The sequence below is a fragment of the Hibiscus syriacus genome, unplaced genomic scaffold (genome assembly GCF_006381635.1).
Source record: "Hibiscus syriacus cultivar Baekdansim isolate YM2019G1 unplaced genomic scaffold, ASM638163v2 tig00110678_pilon, whole genome shotgun sequence".
Lineage (NCBI taxonomy): Eukaryota > Viridiplantae > Streptophyta > Magnoliopsida > Malvales > Malvaceae > Hibiscus > Hibiscus syriacus.
In genome coordinates, this window is record NW_024062822.1 from 1,027,443 (window position 1) to 1,048,659 (window position 21,217).

Below are 21,217 nucleotides of genomic sequence, written 5' to 3' on the forward strand. Positions count from 1 at the left end.
GCCACTCTCTTCCCCTTCTTTTCTCAAGCACAGACAAAAACTCTTGGTAACACAACTAAGAGGTCATTGAAGCAGGGTAAATGTTAATGAAGCAGCCATAATGCTAAAGCAAGTGCTGAAGAAGTTAATGAAGCAGGGTGAATGTTAGTGTTATGTATACGAGCATGTGCTGTAAATTCTAGAATAGTTCTAGAACAGTTTGTTAACTTCTTGTTATGAGCAGTTAAGTTGTTAATGGCTTGTTGCACAGCAGTTGCAGTTTCTTCTTGCTTGTATAAATAAGCTACTCTCTAACTCATGAGAGATCAGCTTTTCATTAATAAAGAATTACAAAGATTTCATTTCTTGTTTCTTAGATAGCTAAATTGCTATCTTATCATTGAGGGGGTGAACATATGACTGGAAGCTCGAGATTGAAGGCAGCTCGTAACCGTCTAGCCCTTGATAGGAAAATTCTTGAGCCTATTAAAAAAGGGTGAAGATCGGGAAAAAATCCGATTCGCGTATTGCGTCCAGAATGTCTCCAATGGAATTGGTTCAACACATATCTCAACAGCTCGATGACCCTGGTTTCGAGGGTACTTCAGCTCATAAGAGTCTGAACGTTGAGGTCAATATTTCATCCTCGATGGTCCTATCCTCGCAAGGTAATGTGCTACCGTGGTGAACCTAATGGAACGGATGGTAATGTCGGGCAGTGAGGTTCTTTCTTGTTTCCAATTTTTTTCATGGATAGTTTCTTATTATGGAATTGTCAAGGCGCTGTAAGAACTACTTTTCGTCGTCATTTTACGTCGTTTGTTCGTGAATTCAGACCTTGTATGATGGCTTTATTTGAAACACGTATGAGTGGAAGGAAAGCAGACACTGTTATTTCACGCTTGGGTTTTTCAAATTCATTTCGAATTGAGTCCTAGGGGTTTAGTGGCAGAGTGTGGATTTTGTGGAACATTTTGCTTAATGTGGAGATTCTGCATATTTATAATTAATTTATTAATAGAAGAATTCAGAGCTGTAAAGGTGGTCTGAAAATTCAATTCACTGCTGTGTATGCTAGCCCTTCGAGTTCGAAGCGTAAACATATTTGGCAGCAGTTGGAGAATCTTGACCCAGGTAATTCTATCCCTTGGATTTTGGGTGGTGATTTTAACGATATCCTTTCTGCAGATGAATTCTGTGGTGGCCGTGTGCATCGTGCTCAGGGAAGCCGTTTATTTAACAATTTCCTATTTAATCAAGGCTTGACTGACTTGGGGTTTAGGGGATAGGGTTTCAAATCGCGGTCGCAGTCGCATTTTCGGTTATTTTGGATTTACTGTGATTGCGACCGTCGCGGGTGCTATTGCGACCGTCACGGGTAACTCGGACGGCGGCGAAACCGCTATATCGCGATCGAAATCGCGATCGCTGACCGTTTTTTAAAACCCTATTAGGGGCCCTCTTTCACATGGTCTCACGGTAACCTATGTAAACGGCTGGAAAGATGTTTGGTGAATTCAAAGTGGCTCTCGAATTTTAAGGAAGCCTATGTTAATCATTTGGAGAGACTCAGATCAGACCATAGACCTTTGTTAGACTCCTTGCATGAAATTCACGATGTTTCGGGTGACCGTGCTTTCCGCTTCATCAATGTTGTTGGAAGCGTAGGTGAGTTCTTGGTAATTTATATAATTCAAACTATTATTGATACGAAACAAAATACGTTACAACTACATTATCCCAATATGACAACACTAGTTGTGGCTGGTTTACAAGCTTTGCTAAACTCTCTTAAATCTCTAATTTTTTCACTCGTATTAGATTACACATTAAGCTAGAACACCCATATATATAGTGTAGTAAACCGCCTTGAACTATTGCGAGACAATTCCTTGTCATGTTGTAATTCCATACAATTTTGACTTTTCAAAGTCTATTAATTCTTATTTAATAAGAATTGCTTGCTTCTAACTCAACATTTGGTGTTGCCACATATTTTCCAAACTACTGCCATCATTTCATCTTATCTGCTCATGCCGCCTCACCATCTTTCACATGATAGTATTTTCATGGCTATCACGTTAACTTCAAACAATTCTAGGTATCTTTGCCTTCTTCATAATTCTTTCAACATATTGACCATGTTTAATTTCCAAGTGTTTCTTCGCTTGCCGTAGTAAAATTCTTTGGTTGGTGACGCCATAATCAAGTTTGACTTTCAACACTCCCCCTCAAACTTGATTTTTCATTCTGAGCTTTTCTTTGAGTCGGTTGAATATATCTGCTCTCAATGGCTTTGTGAAAATGTATGCTAGTTGATCTTCAGTTTTGCAATAAATTAGCTCCACATTTTTGTTCTTCACCTGCTCTCGTATAAAGTGATAATTTGTATCGATATGCTTACTTCGGCTATGGGAGGCTGATTCTTGGCAAGGGAAATTGTAGACTTGTTGTAAAACATAAATTGTAGTAGGTTGTTCTTGTGCCAAATTTAGTTCATTCAAAATATTCTTAACCACATTGCTTGGCAAGTGCACGCTGCAACAACTATGTATTCTGCTTCAAATGTTGAAAGAGCTATCGTTTGTTGCTTCTTTGATGACCATGAAAATGTTGCTGAGCCGATATGAAATAGATATTCATATGTGCTTTTTCAATCGTCTAAGTCTCCCCCATAATCACTATCAGAATAACCAACCAGCTTTAAATTTTCTAAATGCGTGTAGAACAAACCATGATCTGTTTTACCTTTGACATATCTCAGGATTCTTTTTGTTGCAATCCAATGATCTAATTTCGGATTCTCCATGAATCTGCTTACCAATTCCACAACGTATGTTATGTCTGGTCGTTTGATAGTCAGATACCTTAGACTTCTAACGATGCCTTTAAACAACGTCGGATTCACTTGCTTTCTTGTTGAATTTATACTTATTTTCATGCCTGGTTCTACTGGAGTGGCTACCAGCTTGCAATCTTCTATTCTAAATTTTCTTAAAATTTCTTCTACATACTTCTTTTGTGATATAAATATTCCTTCAATACCTTCTTTTTTTCATTGGTCAGGGCTTCTTCTGCTGTTGTATTTTCAGGCTCGGTGTAACCATCCTCGACGTTATCCCAACAATCTTGGGAGTCTAGTAACGCATTCATTTGAATGTTCCAATTGTCATAATTCGTCATTGTCAATTTTGGGATTTGAGGTTGAATCATGTTGGCCATCTTCTCCACCACGTTAAACTTGAACCAAGCTCTTGATACCACTTACTGGAAGCGTAGGTGTGCTCTTGGTAATTTATATAACTCAAACAATTATTGATACGAAGCAAAAATTACGTTACAACGACATTACCCCAATATGAAAACTCTAGCTACGGCTAGTTTACAAACACCTTATAACTTTTCTAAGCTCTCTTAAATCTCTAAATATTTTTTCACTCGTATTACATTACACATTAAGCTAGAACACCCATATATATAGATGTAATAAACTGCCTTGAACTACTGCCAGACGATTCCTTGTCGTGCTGTAATTCCATGCAATTTTGACTTTTCAAAGTCTTTCCATTCTTATTTGATAAGAATTGCTTGCTGCTAACTCAACATTTGGTGTTGCCACATATTTTCCAAACTACTGCCATCATTTCATCTTATCTGCTCATGCCGCCTCACCATCTTTCATGTGATATTATTTTCATGGCTGTCACGTTAACTTTAAACAATTCCAGGTATCTTTGCCGCCATACACTTGTGTCATATATTGCTCCACTTCATTAAGCTTCTTCATAATTCTTTCAACATATTGACCATGTTTAATTTCCAAGTGTTTCTTTGCTTGCCGTAGTAAAATTCTTTGGTTGGTGCCGCCATAATCAAGTTTGACTTTCAACAAATGCGTGGTAGAACCATCCCCAATTTCATCAGTTTCTAGCTTCGGTTTGGAATAAAATGTCTCTTTAGAAGATATGGTTGTCAGGTTTCAAAATGAGATTACAACTTGGAACAGAGTTACTTTCGGTCATATTGGAAAGCGGAAGCAAGCTCTTCGGGCAAGATTGCGGGGTATTGAGAGATGTCTCGGTAATTCTCACTTGGACAAGCTTGTTTCTTTGGCTACTCAGTTGAGAGAGGAATTGGAAGTTGTGTTAGAGCATGAAGAGATCCTTTGGCGTCAACAGATGGATTGGGTGTTACAAGTTGATCATAATACTCGATTCTTTTATGCATCAGTTATGACTAGGAGACGGAAGAATCGTATCTCAGCCCTTCGTCGACCTGACAGAACTTGGTGTTCGGATGAGGAAGAACTTTCCATAATGGCCTCTAATTTTTACAAAGAACTCTTGTCTACCGCGGGAAGAAACCAATTAGATTACTCGAGTAAGGGGTGTTTTCCTCATATGTCTGCCAGTGCCATAGCTTCTCTTAGCGCGCCAATTAATAACGAGGAAATTAGTCAGGCCGTCTTCGATATGGGTGCTTCCAAGAAACCCGGGGTGGACGGCCTAAACGCGGGGTTTCTACCAGAATAATTGGGATATAGTGGAGAATTCTGTGTGTGACTTTATTCAGCAGGTTTTTGGATCGGGTCACATTCCAAGCTCCATTAATCGGACCCTATGATAGACTCGAATGACGCTTTTTGATTATATTTTGTATGATATTGGAGTGTCGGATACTCTGCGTACTCTAATTATGCAGTGTGTGTCTACTGTATCATCGCAGGTTATTTGGAATGGAGAACTTATGGATTCTTTTCATCCTTCACGAGGAATTCGTCAAGGGATCCTTTATCGCCATATCTGTTTGTGCTTTGCATGGAATGACTTGCTCAGAAAATTGCTGTTACTATTGCTTGAGGTGATTGGATTCCGTTTCAAGCTTCTTCTAAGGGCCCAGTTGTCTCATATTTATTTTTCGCGGATGATATGATATTATTTATGGAAGTGTCCTCTGCTCAAATGGAGGTCATTTGGGCGGTGTTAGGTGAATTTTGCGAGGTTTCCGGCCACAAAGTAGTGCTAAAACTACTATATTCTATTCTAGGAATGCAAGTAGTAATACCCGGCAAACTATCAATGCTGGTTTTGGATTTACTGAGGTGGAGGACTTGGGTAAGTACCTCGGTGTACCTTTCTTACACCGCAAGGTTACTGCAGACTCTTATAATTATCTAATCCAAATGATTCAGAGGAAGCTTAGTGGATGGAAAGCTAGACGTTTGTCTCTTGCTGGTCAAATAATGTTAGCCAAATCGGTGCTTTTTGTCATCCCCACTTATACGATGCAGACGTATGTTCTCCCTAAGTAAGTGTGCTTGGAGCTTGAGCAATTAATTCGGAGGTTTATCTGGGGGATTGCTTCGGATAATAAGGGGGTTCACTTGGTTAAATGGGAAGATGTGTGCCGACCTGTGCCATGTGGGGGCCTTGGATTTCATCTTTTAACATTGGCCAATGAAGCATTTCTTATGAAACTTGCTTTCAATTTACTTTTTCGTATGAATGAGCTTTGGGTGCGATTCATCCGAGCAAAGTACAAGTGTGAGGATGATGTTCCATTGGAGTTAAAAAATAATAACTGTTCGCGTCTCTGGAAAGGTCTCAGCAATATTTGGAATGAATAAAGATAATACTGTTTGGACCATTGGTTCGGGGAAAGAAATTGATTTCTGGCGTGATTCGCGGATTCGTGAAATCAGACCGATTATAAACTATATTAATCCCACTCATGCCCAGACTTTGGGGTTTGAATCAGTTGCTGACATGTGCAATTCGAGGGGCGATTGGCGGTGGGATCTTTTTGAGCACATTCTTCCCCTCGAAATCACGTTACGTATTGCGGCCTTGAAAGGTCCGAGCAGCACACTTAATCGTGACAGAGTGGGGGTGGTGTTGTAACAATGATCTTTCTTTCACTGTGAAATCAGCGTATACAATCCGACAGGGCATTGATATTTCTGTTGTGGATAAGATCTGGAATATTGTTAATAAGTTCCAAGGTCTCCCTCGGGTTAAGACGTTTCTGTGGCTCGTTTGCTGTCGCAAGATTATGAAAAATGAGGAACACGTTCGCCGGTACTTTGCTAATGATCCGAGTTGTTCTATTTGCGGGGTTGCGTGTGAAGATATTGATCATGTTTTACTTTGGTGTCCAGCCAGGGCCCGTCCAATAAGTTTTAATGTCATGGGTGAGATAATAATTTTATGTTCCTATATTTATACTGTATAATAGACAAAACATAAATAAATTTTTTAAAACAAAAATATAATAGAAATTATAATCAAACAATATCAATACTAATATAAACCAAAACCTACAAGGCTACAAATATCACATAAAACGATGTCTTCGTGCATTTTTTTCCCCGGAAAAAATACAACTCAACTTAGTGACTTTGAAAGTAAGTTCTGCTTCCAACTTCCCCCAAGAACTATGTTTCAGATGATTAAAAGAAAACAGAGTTCTCCTACCCACCCCCACCTACCCCAAATGATTCTATTGAAAAATCAGATTAAGGCAAATATCTCTTCACTTCATACATCAAAACCAAAAACTTATACAGGAATTACCATGCCAATTTTTCAAATACAAAGACACGTGAGAAATCAAGACTATAAAATTGCAACAATACAATGTATACAAGTATAATACTGGATTCACAAACAAAGTAAGTAAGTCATCATTGAAATCGCGTAAGAAAAGCTTAGCCATAATAAACTAAGGATCGGTGTACCTGACAATGCATACAATTTTTTGCCCAAATAATACAATGATAAAAGGAACAAGAGATGGAGAATAAACATGTTATGATTTAGAATAAGAATGTAGAAGAATTTTAGGGATTTCAAAAATAGAGAGACTTAGGTACAAAAAACGTGCTTTCATTCATAAGATAATCCTTAAAGGATTGGTACAAATTATATATATACAAGTACCAGCTGTCAATACAACAAATCTAACAAAATAACTGTCTAATGCTGACTCACCATCCAAACTTCTCTCCTAATATTGTTCTAACTCAAGCCCAACATATAAGCCCACCAATAACTTAAATTAGGTTAAGTCATAATAAACCCACTATACACACCACTCGCATATACCCTCATTTGTATCTCCTTACTCTTCACCCCTCTTTTGTCTTCACTTTGATTCCCAATTCTTCATATAGGATATCAATCCCCCTTTTCAATACTTAATTTCATTCGATTCTCCCCCCAAATTCTGTTGTTGCGTCCCAATTCTTCTCTTCGAAATTTCCCCCAAATCACTACGATCACACTCTAACTTTCCTGCCATCATAACAAAACATTCATGACCATCGCCAATATAAACCCAGCTATGCAAACAATGAAACAATACAAATTATCATCAATAAAGCACAAGAGTAATCACATGCCAACTCACTACTGTTTAAGCTCATGAAATCCAAACAAAGTGAGATAACACACATGGGTGGAAAATACCATATAAAATGGAAAATAATTCAAAATGTCTACAGCAAATATTGTTAAACGGATGTGACAATCAACAAGCCATTTGTGGAGTAATTAAATTCCATGTTCAAAGAAATAGATAATTGCATCATCCAAAGTAGCATTTAAACTTCTACTAAATACCAGATAATTTGCTAACTGACTATTTTTACATTTATTTCTAAAACTCCACCCAGCAAGCATAAAGCTGATTGTTAGGGTTTTATTGTTTTAAAACCCGACAATTGTATGCATGTGATTGAATGTGACATAAATAAGCAAAATTTGAACTCAAATGTCATTCTTTACCTTTGTTTTCATAAAGCTTCTTTTTACCCTTTCATTAAGTTTACATAGTTAAATTAAACTAGAGCATAAATCATTCAATTTATTTTTATACTTATTCATTTGGAGAATTTTTTTGTCACCAAAAGTATATCTAATATTCATATCTTTTTTAGTATTTTCCAAGTTATCAAACACCTAAATTACACAATTTTAAAGCTTGTTACTTTCTCGGTACCTCAATAAAGAAAGTGAAGAGAGATTACAAACGAAGAATAGGAAGGGGAAGCAAAAAACAAAAAGAAAGTTCTCCAAACCCTAGAAATCACAATTTTACCACAAATATAGCACAAACAGTCGTATAAGCATGTATATAAACAAGATATACATATGAGTAGCAGAAAATTTGCACCTTGCTTGGATTTCTTGAAGCCTCCATTGTCGTTCAAGGAAGTCTCGGGCCTCACTCACTTGCGTCCACCACCAAAGTCCATTCGGTGAGCAACGAGATCTAAGCGGAAGAAAAGGAAAGTGGGAGAGAATGAGAAGCTAGGGTTAGGAGAAGATGAAAAAGCGTGAGTGAGAGGGTAACGAAAAGGGTCAAAAAGAAACTAGGGTCAAAAACATAAACGGATGCCCCTACATGCTGCCCTGGGCCTTCGCCCATCTGGCAATGTATTGGGCCGACCCTGTGACCAGCTGCTTTTCAGGTATGGAATGAATTGGTTTTACCTTCAAGTTTGAATTACTTCATGTCCCTCGAAACTAAGGAATGGATTGCGATCAACCTGCATGGGGATGTTCGTATTGCTAAGAATCATATTGAGTGGCCTCTCATGTTTGCGATTACTTTATGGAATCTATTGCGGGCTCATAATGCGAAAGTCTTTGAGGAGCCATTGACCGAAGATGGTTCAATCATTGGGTGCAGTTTGAGAAGTGTGCATAATATTGTGGAAGCTCACAGCTTGTTGAAACAGTCGGTCTTCAAACCTGTTGATTTTCCACGTGGGTCTTTATCTTGGGAACCGCCTTTTTCGTTGTGGATTAAAATAAATATTGATGATGCTTGTAGAGTGGCTAACAATCATGCTCGGTGTGGGGGTGTTGCGAGAGATTTTTATGGAACGTGGGTATTTGGGTTTTATAAATTTGTTGAAGTTTGATCGGTGATTGATACTGAATTATGGGGTACCTATATTGGTCTCATATTTGCTTGGAATGAGGGGTTCCGTCGGATTATCCTTGAACTTGATAGCATGGAAGTTCTTCACATTCTTAAATAGGAATATATGATAGTTCACCCATTAAGTGGCCATCTTGATGATTTAAGAAATCGGGACTGGTCCGTTCAAATTCAACATGTTTCTCGGTAAGGAAATAAAATTGTTGATGCTTTGGCCAAAAGTTCTTCCTTTGAAAGCATGGATTCTGTGTTTCTCACTTCTCTGTCGACCTCTATCGTTCGACTTCTACAAAAACATATGAGAATGTCTGATGTTGTTAATTTTTAATTTTTTGGTTTCACTCGCTACACATTTTGATTTGTTTTCTTTGTTGATTAGAGTATGTATTCTTTTCCTTCACCTAGATTAGGGAGGTTTTTAATGAGGCATGCGCTAATCCTTTCTTATATGGTTTACCAATTAATGAAATCATACTTTTCATTGAAAAAAATAAGGATTGATGGGATATTACTTTAAAAAATTAATATTCCTAATGCAGTCTCTTCTCCCTCCTCGTTGTGTTTGTCTTAATTCGGATGGAGCAGTTTCTTCCACGACTAGATTTGGATCGATTAACAGTGTAATTCGAGATCATGATGGGAGTTTTCTTGCATCTTTCAACAAGAATATAGGCAAAACAGATGTTTTACAGGCAGAGCTTTGTGGTATGTATAAAGGTCTCAACTTTGCTTGGAGTCAATGCTACAAAAGATCGAATGTTCAGGTGATCAATGCTGACGTTTATCCTTATTTTTATCCTTATGTATCAATTATAACCATCTCAACTCTTCTAGCCAAAGCGTGGTTTGTGGACTTTATCCTTGTTCATTGATAGGCCAATATGGCTGCTGATCTTATGGCAAAAATTGATACTTACATGGATGGTTCCCTTACTATTTTTTTTATCCTCCATTAGCTCTACTAGGCTACTTCTTATGGATACTTTTGGTCCTCCCTATGCTCATTTAAAGGGACTTTAATGTAATGGCTATGACCTCATCTTTATTCAAAAAAAATTAATGCGAATTTTTCTAAAGATAACACCATTTGTTGATTTTTTTGGCAAATTTTGAATCCCACATTGGTTTTGTATAAGGAGGAGGGTAAATTCTTTTGTTATAAATAGAGCCTTCCTCCTCCTCCTTAGTTTAGTTTCCCACAAATATAAGCTTTCTTCTATATTAAAGGTTATTTGTACTCTTTCTCTCTCTTTGTAATATTTCCTCTATTAGTGAAATATTATTTTAGTAGTGTTCGATGACGTAGGCATAATTTTGGCCTAACCTCGTTAAATTTTGGTGTTCTCTTTTATGTCTATTTAATAGTTATTGTCAGGTATAGTTGTTGTTAATTATTGTCCTATTAAAATTATTTGTCTTGGTAATTCTGTCTAAGGAGAGTGGGTTTTAAGAGGGACCATTGTGACCCCTCCACTCTTTCCTGGGAATCTACCTTGGGGTGATTTTTAGTACAATCGTTTTCACACTAGTCACTTAGATAATAATTTTCAAGGTGAATTTGTTATTATTGGTGGAAATTAACCTGAATTCTACAACAATTAGTATCAGAGCTCTTGGTTTATTTTAGTATGTTATGTGGTTGCGGCTTAGGTTGATCTTTCACATCAGAAAAAAATTTCCTTGGGCTAATTGACATTCCGCATTGACAGCTATTAAATATAATTTGTAGCAGAAATAGAAGACGACACAAAAACATTCACATCGTAGTCAACAGCTTCTTCATCTTCAATTTTGGCAAGAAATGCTGTGGCAAATGTTAGATTTGCATGTGGCAAAGTGAGGTTCTAGATGCCCTATTTCAGTAGGGTCTGAACATTGCTATTGAATGAGAGAAACCAGATGATGTTGAGGAGAAAGAATGGAAGAGGATCAATAGATTGGCATGTGGTACTATTCGATCGTGTCTTTCTAGAGATCAGAAGTATGCATTTTCTAAGGAAACTTCTGCAAGTAAATTGTGGAAGGTACTGGAGGAGAAAATTTTGAAGAAAAGCGGTCAGAACAAGCTCTACATGAAAAATAGATTGTTCCGTTTTAACTATGTACCAGGTACCACTATGAATGATCACATTACTAGTTTTAATCAGCTGGTGACTGATCTGATGAATATGGACGTGACTTTTGAAGATAAAGATCTGGCTCTGATGTTGATGGGATCACTTCCTGATAAGTTTGAGTATCTTGAAACTACTCTACTTCATGGAAGGTTGATGTGTCTCTCAGTGAAGTAACAGTTGCCTTGTATAGTTATGAATTGAGAAAGAAAGACAAACAAGAAAACACAAGTGTTGAAGCAGAAACTCTTGTTGTTAGAAGCCGTTCGAAGAGTCAGAATAAAGGAAAGAGATGGAGATCGAAGTCAAAGTCTAGATTGAGCAAAGATGAATGTGTCTTTTATCGAGAAAAAGGGCATTGAAAGAAAGAATGTCCCAGGCTAAAGAATAAAGGCAAACCTAAAAGGGGAAAGGCTGTCTCAGAGTCAAATGTGGTCGAGTATGATGATGCGAATTCAGATTTTGCATTCGCTGCTACGCCATCAACCAGTTGTTCCAGTTCATGGATGTTAGATTCAGCTTGTAGCCACCATATGACCCCCAATAGAGAATGGTTCTTTGATTTTAAAGAACTAAAAGGTGGAATTGTCTACACAACAAATAATTCCCCTATTGACACACTTGGGATTGGTTCAATTCGCTTGAGGAATCAGGATGGATCAATCAGAACCTTAACAGGTGTCCATTATGTACCAGATTTAATGAGAAATCTCATCTCTGTGGTAACATAGAGTAAAAAGGTTTAGAAATGATGGCAAAAGATGAGATTATGAGGATTATCTCTGGTGCACTGATAATAATGAAGGGAATCCGTAAAAGAAATAATGTGTATTACTTTCTGGGTAGTACAATTGTTGGGACAGCAGCAGTGGCAGCTTCTACTAATGAACAAGAGTCAGAAGCAACCATGTTATGGCATATGCGCTTGGGGCATGTTGGTGAAAAATCCTTGAAATTGCTGATAGATCAAGGATTATTGAAGGGTGCTCGGGCTTGCAAATTAGTTTTTTGTGAGCATTAGATCAAAGGGAAAAAGACGAGGGTGAAATTTGGAGCAGCAATCCATGATACTAAAGGTATTTTGGATTATGTTCATTCAGATGTATGGGGGCCTTCCAAGACAACTTCATTGGGAAGAACACACTATTATGTCACCTTTGTTGATGATTTTTCCCGAAGAATTTGGGTGTATACAATGAAGACAAAGGATGAGGTGCTAGGATTTTTCCTTAAATGGAAAAAGATGGTGGAGACTCAAACAGGCAGAAAAATCAAACGTCTCTGTACAGACAATGGTGGAGAGTACAAAAATGATCCATTTCTGAAAGTCTGTGAAGAAGCATGTATTGTCAGGAACTTCACTGTCAGATATACACCACAACAGAATGGGGTGGCAGAGTGTATGAACCGGAAATTAGTGGAGAAGGTTTGGTGTATGTTGTATAATGCTGGGTTAGGCAAAGAATTTTGGGCTGAGGCTTTGGTTTATGCTTGTCAACCGCTTACCATCGACTGTTATTGGTAGTAAAACACAATTAGAGAAATGGTTTAGAGAACCTGCTATAGATTATGATTCCTTACATGTGCTTAGTTCCACTGCATACTATCATGTTAAGGAGTCAAAGCTGCAAAGAAGGCGATCTTTATGGGGATCACCTCTGGTGTGAAATGCTATCGTCTTTGGTGTCCAGAAACAAAGAAAATAATCTTCAACAGGGATATTACCTTTGATGAATCTACCATGTTGAGAAATGTGACTTCAGAAAAATTGGAGCAGACAGATGGAACTCCCAAACAGGTGGAGTTTGAAGGAAGTAGAATTGTCCAAGCCAGTAAAAAACTGATGCTGACTCTCATATGGCAGAAGAAGAGTCAGATGAAGAAGAGTCAGATGAAGAAGAGTCAGATGAAGAAGAATCAGATGAAGAAGAGGTTCAGACCCAAGAACCTCCATAACAATATGAATCAATTACACTCAGAAAGGGAAAGATGACCATTAGACAACCTGCTCGTTATACTGATATGGTCTCTTTTGCATCACCAATTGCAATTGATGACGTTCCTACCACTTTTAATGAAACAATCCAAAATTCAGAACATAAAAAGTGGAGGATCGCCATGAATGAAGAAATGCAATCCCCTTCAAAAGAATCAGACATGGAAACTAGCTAGTCTTCCGAAGGGAAATAAGGCAATTGGGTGCAAGTGGGTATATGCAAAGAAAGATGGATTTCCTGACACGAATAACATCCACTAAAAAGCAACATTGGTGGCTAAGGGCTACGCTCAAATGAAGGGAGTTGATTATAATGAAGTATTATCTCCAGTTGTAAAACATTCCTCCATCAGAATTTTGTTAGCTTTGGTAGCGCAGTTGAATTTGGAACTAGTTCAGATGGATGTAAAAACTGCATTTTTACATAGAGACTTGGATGAGGAAATCTACATGACTCGTCCAGATGGATTCAAAGTTGCTGAAAAAGAAGAGATGGTGTCCAAATTAGAAAAATCGATGTACGGATTGAAGCAATCTCCAAGGCAGTGGTACAAGCTATTTGACAAGTTTATGATAGGGCAGAAGTACACAATAAGCAAATATGATCATTGTGTATATTTACGCAAGCTAAAAGACGGATCCTATATATATCTTCTTCTTTATGTTGATGATATGATGATAGCTTCCAAGAGTCAGACAGAAATTGTAAAACTAAAGACTCAATTGAACAAGGAGTTTGAGATGAAGGATCTTGGTGAAGCAAAGAAGATTCTAGGCATGGAGATATCAAGGGATAAGAAATTGGGGAGGTTTTTGTTTGTCTCAAAAAGAATATCTGAGGAAGGTACTAAAACGTTTTGACATGAATGAGAAGTCAAAACCAGTTAGTACACCTCTTGCTCCTCATTTCAAGCTCAGTGCATCCATGTCACCTAAGGATGATGTAGAATGGGAATACATGTCAAAGGTTCCGTATGCAAGTGCTGTTGGTAGCTTGATGTATGCAATGGTGTGTACGAGATCCAATATTTCACAGACAGTTGGGGTTGTGAGCAGATATATGCATGATCATGGAAAGGAGCATTGGCAAACTGTGAAATGGATTCTGCGGTATATTCTGAACACCGTAGATGTTGGTTTGGTCTTTCAGCAGGACAAACAAGACGGTCAGTGTGTAGCTGGGTATTGTGATTTAGACTATGCAGGTGATTTGGACAAGCGTCGATCAACTATTGGTTATGTGTTTACATTTTCAAAAGCACAAGTCAGTTGGAAGTCCACCTTACAGTCAACAGTGTCTTTGTCTACTATAGAGGCAGAGTTTATGGTAGTTACAGAGGATGTGAAGGAGGCAATTTGGCTTCAAGGGTTGCTTGGTGAATTAAGAATGGAACAGAAGCACATCAAAGTGCATTGTGACAGTCAGAGTACTATTCATTTAGCAAAGAACTAGGTTTACCATGCAAGGACGAAACACATCGATGTTCGAAATCACTTTGTACGAGAGATTCTAGAAGAAGGTGGAGTCAAAATCCAGAAGATTCGGGCCACTGAGAATCCTGCTGATATGTTGACAAAAGTGGTAACTGCGGTCAAGTTTAAACATTGTTTAGACTTGGTCAATATTGTTACAAATTGAAGGATGAATTTGCAGACACTACTAAAGATTGGATTTTTGAGAGATGTGTGTGAAATTTGCCAAGGTGGAGATTTGTTGGTTTTTTGACAAATTTTGAATCCCACATTGGTTTTGTATAAGGAGGGGAAATTCTTTTGTTATAAATAGAGTCCTCCTCCTTAGTTTAGTATCCCACAAATATAAGCTTTCTTCTATATTAAAGGCTATTTGTACTCTTTCTCTCTCTTTGTAATATTTCCTCTATTAGTGAAATATTATTTTAGTAGTGTTTGAGGACGTATGCATAATTTTAGCCTAACCTCGTTAAATTTTGATGTTCTCTTTTATGTCTATTTAATAGCTATTGTCGGGTATAGTTGTCGTTAATTATTGTCCTATTAAAACTACTTGTCTTGGTAGTTCTGTCTAAGGAGAGTGGGTTTTAAGAGGGACCATTGTGACTCTTCCACTCTTTCCTGAGAATCTACATTGGGGTGATTTTTAGTACAATCGTTTTCACACTAGTCACCTAGATAATAGTTTTCAAGGTGAATTTGTTATTATTGGTGGAAATTAACCCGAATTCCCCAACACCATTAACAATATAATGGAAACGGTTCAGGAAATAACTTCTAGTACTAAAACAAGCTTTTATTTAGCACAAGTTTCTTCAAGAGACTCGTATTACAATTTAAAACAGGATGAAGGAAGTTCTAACGCATTAAACTGAGCCAATGCTTTAGCAGAAGAACCATTGTCATTCCAAGCTCATTGTCCACTCGATTTAAGCTCTCTGACTCTACCTCTCATTGCATGCCCTTCTTCATCCACCATTAACACTTTCACCATCATCTTTATCTCCTCTCTTCCCACGATTCCCTTCCATGGCGACGTTTTCGGTCGCACTGCTATTCTCACCTCTTCAGCTAACAACGTAGCGTTCATTCTCTGCTCTGTATACAAGGGCCAAGCTATCAACGCTACTCCATTGATGATACTTTCCAAGGTCGAATTCCACCCACTGTGCAACAGGAATCCCCCAACCGATTCATGCCTTAAAATTTCAACTTGTGGACTCTAGTCGGAGATGATGAAACCCACGCCGTTGGTCCGGTCCAAGAACCCTTCAGGCAAATAGCTTGCTACTCCTTCATCGGCGTTGCCGGAATTCCCGACGGTGAAAAATGAGCCGTCGTTGGATTCGGCTGGTGGTCGAACCACCCAAATGAACCTCTGTTGGCTTAGCTCTAAACCCAAAGCCAGTTCTCGCATTTGCTCATTTGACAGCAACCCACCACTCCCAAATGATATATATATATAACATGGCTATATTTAAATATTCCCAGTACTGTTGATCCGACCGTGATAACATCGAATCGACTACATCTTCAGGCAGAAGAGGCTTACATCCGGGGATAAACAAAGCATTCTTCTCATCAACATACTCTCCTTTCACACTTTCATGGAGAATCGGAAGATATAAAGTTAATGCAAGAAACCATGCTTGCGAACTAATGTAAACAAGCTTTTGAATTTTGAACTCATCAGCAACCTCCATATGTTCACATCCGAACAAATCAACTATGAGAACTGTGGGAGCGAAACTCAAAGCAGATAATGCAGATGAAAACGCCGGTCTAGTTTCACGCATGAGAACTGCTAATCGAGTGACCACAGCAGCATCATGATCGACAAGGTGGGAGATATCGGGCGGAGGGAGAAGAATAACCTCACATCTGTTCAAACTCGTAAACGATTCGATTACCTGCGATTCTGCAGCTGATGTTTGTGAAGAATCAACAAAGATGGTTACCTTGAAATTGAGTGTCAGTAGGCGCTTTCCAAGCTCCTGGACTGGAATAAGGTGGCCTAAACCAGGGCTATTTGACATAATTAACACCGTTTTTTTTAATTTTCCCTTTCTGACACCGTTTGACCAATATTTCCAGAAGTAGCACCCTTTCTGCTGAGTTGGCAAAGGCGCGTCCCCAGGGACGCGCTTTACTCGTGTTTTCGCTGAGTTGGATGCCACGTGTGGAAGGCGCATCCCCGGGGACGCGCCTTCGCCAACTCAGCAAACACGTGTGGAAAACGCATCCCCGGGGACGCGCCTTCCATTAAATGTCATAAATGCCCCCATCCGTTTTTCCTAACTACCCTCCTCCCCCTATATAACCCCCTCAACCTCCCTCATTCTTCACCCAAAATCATATTCTCCTCTCTTATATAACTCAAATTCTCCAACTATTTGAGTTTTAAATTTGTTATTAGTGGTAAGAAATTTATTTTTTATGTTAGTATTTTTTTAAATAGTTATTATTTTTTATATAATATTATGTAAATATAATTTTTATTAAAATAATTTTATATAATTATTTATTTAGAATTATTAATTTTTTTGCTAATTATATTGTTTTGTCTACAGTTATAATGGAAAACGAATGCTGTTGCGATTGGATATTGATCATATCTCCGACATTTTAGCGATATGGTAATATTTTTATAATTAATGTTATTTTAATTTATTTTTATTTTAAAGTTATTATGAATTTATATTAATTTTTATTTTTATAATGTATTATTTAGGATGCTGATCGTATTTTAGAGACTTTTATTAAAAATCCCACGTATACCGACACCGGAACGTTTTGCCATTTGGCTTCTGCCGGGTTCGGGTATATTGCAACAATTATAGGCGGTTGCAAACTCGAACTTGTCCTAATTTCTGCACTGATTGAGAGGTGGAGGCCCGAGACACACACTTTTCACCTTCCATGTGGAGAGGCGACAATTACATTGGAGGATGTCTCTATGCATCTGGGGCTTCCCGTCGACGGAAATATGATGTGTGGTATGGCGGATGGTGATTGGCAATCAATGTGCATTGATTATCTTGGAGCTGCTCCGCCAGAGTTTAATGGATGTAGAATAGCTTTATCTTGGTTGAAAGCTAATTTTGAGGTTTTAAATGAAAATGCTTCAGAGGATCAAGCAAAGGCATGTGCTCGGGCATATATTCTACGAATAATTGGAGGAATATTGATGCCCGACAAATCTCGCAACCAGGTGCATTGTATGTGGTTGCGGCATCTGATCGATTTTGATGAAGCTGGAAGATATAGTTGGGGTACTGCAGTTTTGGCATTTCTCTTTAGAGAAATGTGTCGGGCGACGAATTATAAGAATTGCTATCGGTGGTGTCTTCTGCTTCTACAATCATGGGCGTGGTTCCGCATGCCTTTCTTATGCCCGATCGTGAATGAACCTACGTATTCCCCTTATTGTTGAGGTAATTTCGAACTAATTTTGATTTAAATATTTTCAATTAAATAGGGTGATATTTAGTTTATATTATATTTCATAGGTGGTCGATGAAAGAAAGGACCATAAAAGTATACCTACTGGGTTAGAGGAAATTCGTTTACTTATTGATACGAAAGCTGGGTCTGAGGTATGTTTTTAAATTTGTTTAATTATTAATATTTTAATTTAAAATGTTATATAATTAGAATATTTTATTTATTTGAATTGTATATTTATATTTCAGTTTCAGTGGATACCTTATGCGAGCGATGAAGTGAAAGCTTGCATCCCACCCCACCTTAGTGGGTCATTAGATGTATGGATATCAGTTATACCTCTTATATGTTATGCTATTATTGAGTGGCATCCAGTTGATCGCGTGCTCCGTCAGTATGGTTGTACACAATATATTCCTGGAGCTCCTAGGAATTTAGACGACGTGCATAACATAGATAGACGAGGAAAGAAAGATGTTAACTGGGTGGTGAGACACAGAGATTGGATTGCGCTTTGGGAGAACCGATATACACTGGTGGCCCCTCGACAATATTATGCTGAAACTGGTCATATGGTTACGGATAACTATATGGACTGGTTTAATGAAAATGGGAAGCCGTTTCTACTTTCGGCGGAAGCACGAGGGGTTAACATTCCTAGGCGCCGAGAAAGACGTCAACCGTCTCAATATCATCGTCCCCCGACGCGTGGACGGAGAGAATGTGCTACCGGTTCTGCATCAGTCCCACCACAACATCCTTATTCGTCGATGCCGCAGGGGTACATGCCCAGCCCTCCACTTCATATGCCAAGCCCACCAGTTTATATGCCATCTCCGCAGGGTTACATTCCGAGCCCGCAGGGTTACATTCCGAGCCCGCAGGGTTACATTCCTAGCCCGCCAGGTTACATGCCTAGCCCGCAGGGTTTTATACCATATGGAGGTGCATATACGACTATGTTTAATGATCCAGCATATGGTTCATATGCATCTTATTTGGCTGGTGGTGCTTCTCCGCAGACACCTCAATCTCCATCTGGATCACAGACATCGATGCCAATGTTTCCACAATTTTCACAGTTCCCGGGGAGCGGTGGGATTGTTACTAGCACTCCTCCAGGGTCGTTATTTTATACAAGCCCTTCAGCCCCTTCAGCGTCATCTACACCAAATGAAGAAAATGCTGCTGATGATGATAGTGAGATGAGGAGACTGAAGAACAAGTTCCACGAAGAAATCCTCCACGAAATAGACAACCACCGCCATGTGGAACTCATTCGAGAAGACGACATCGGTGATCCAGTTATATTTAATGTTATTTAAATAATTATATTTCAGAATTTTATGTAATTTGGTTATGTTATTTAAATGTTTCATGGTTGTTACATACATATTTTTTAATGTTATTTTTTATTCACATTTAACATTAAATGTTTGATAAATGTTTTTAAAATACAAATTATATTATTCGAAATTTAAAATAAAAATAAAAATAATATTATTCAAATTTAAATTTAAAATATAAATTATAGTATTCGAAATTTAACATTAAATTTCAACTTAATATTCCAATTGTATTCGAATTAAAAGTTATATTCCAATTATAGTTCACATACTAAATTGAAATTAATTTATCCATACATATGATTTTATCATTAACATATATAAAACGTATACATTAAAATCAACTTATGTTGAGTTCATCGATCGACGGAATCGGCCAAGAGGGGGTGAATTGGCAATTTATTCAATGTCACATTTCAATGCTCATTCCATACAATTTCAATGTCACAATCAACTTATCACTTCACATTTATTCAATTTATCCATAACATTTTATCTAATTTATTCAAACTTCACATAACGTTTTAATTTAAGTTATTCTTAACTTGCTGAACTTTCAAAAGAAGTTAAATTTTGGTTATAATTTACCTGATTTACTGATATATCTAGTGTCCCCGAGGGACATGAGTGACATAATTGGGCAATGATAACATATTCTATGACAAAATAATGGAAGGCGCGCCCCCGGGAACGCGCCTTCATGTCCCCTGAGAAATAATAGGTACTGATATATCTAGTGTCCCCGAGGGACATGAGTGACATAATAGGGCAATGATAACATATTCTCTGACGAAATAATGGAAAGCGCGCCCCCGGGAACGCGCCTTCATGTGAATAGTGAAATAATAGGTACTGATATATCTAGTGTCCCCGAGGGACATGAGTGACATAATAGGGCAATGATAACATATTCTTTGACGAAATAATGGAAGGCGCGCCCCCGGGAACGCGCCTTCATGTGAATAGTGAAATAATAGGTACTGATATATCTAGTGTCCCCGAGGACATGAGTGACATAATAGGGCAATGATAACATATTCTCTGACGAAATAATGGAAGGCGTGCCCCCGGGAACGCGCCTTCATGTGAATAGTGAAATAATAGGTACTGATATATCTAGTGTCCCCGAGGGACATGAGTGACATAATAGGGCAATGATAACATATTCTATGACAAATAATGGAAGGCGCGCCCCGGGAACGCGCCTTCATGTCCCCTGAGAAATAATAGGTACTGATGTATCTAGTGTCCCCGAGGGACATGAGTGATATAATAGGGCAATGATAACATATTCTCTGATGAAATAATGGAAGGCGCGCCCCCGGGAACGCGCCTTAATGTGAATAGTGAAATAATAGGTACTGATATATCTAGTGTCCCCGAGGGACATGAGTGACATAATAGGGCAATGATAACATATTCTCTGACGAAATAATGGAATGCGCGCCCCCGGGAACACGCCTTCATGTTAATAGTACTCCGATTATAGACACTATTATATGCAACGTATTATAAACTTTCAAAACAAACTTCAGTTCACAATCTTTCAAATTCTCAAATTCCCAAACTCTAAATTCTCAAATTCTCTAAAAATGAGTCATCTTTCTGCTGTTGTTTTGTATGATAGAGAAATTAAGGAAGCTGAAGAGGGGGTTGTTTTTGAGTCAGATCATTATATCCCCTTAACCTTGAAGAGAAACATCACAATTGAGGAGTTAATCACAAAAATTTCGCTAAAGATTCGTGTAGCAGGCCAGAGAAGACTATCTTCACTTCAGTACAGATTTCCTACTGAACTTTTTCCGCTCACGTATACATCATTTTAGCTTTCAAACAATGATGATGTTTCTATGATGGTTGATGCTCATATGGGGAGTTCACAATCTCTTATTGAAATGTATGCCACTTTTATTGAGGTT

The 21,217-nt window shown here is 38.1% G+C and overlaps 1 pseudogene; it reads right to left on the reverse strand.

The window, feature by feature from the left end:
* Positions 1–15,346: 15,346 nt before the first annotated feature.
* Positions 15,347–16,750, reverse strand: LOC120138190 (annotated as a pseudogene).
* Between the last annotated feature and the right edge of the window lie 4,467 nt (positions 16,751–21,217).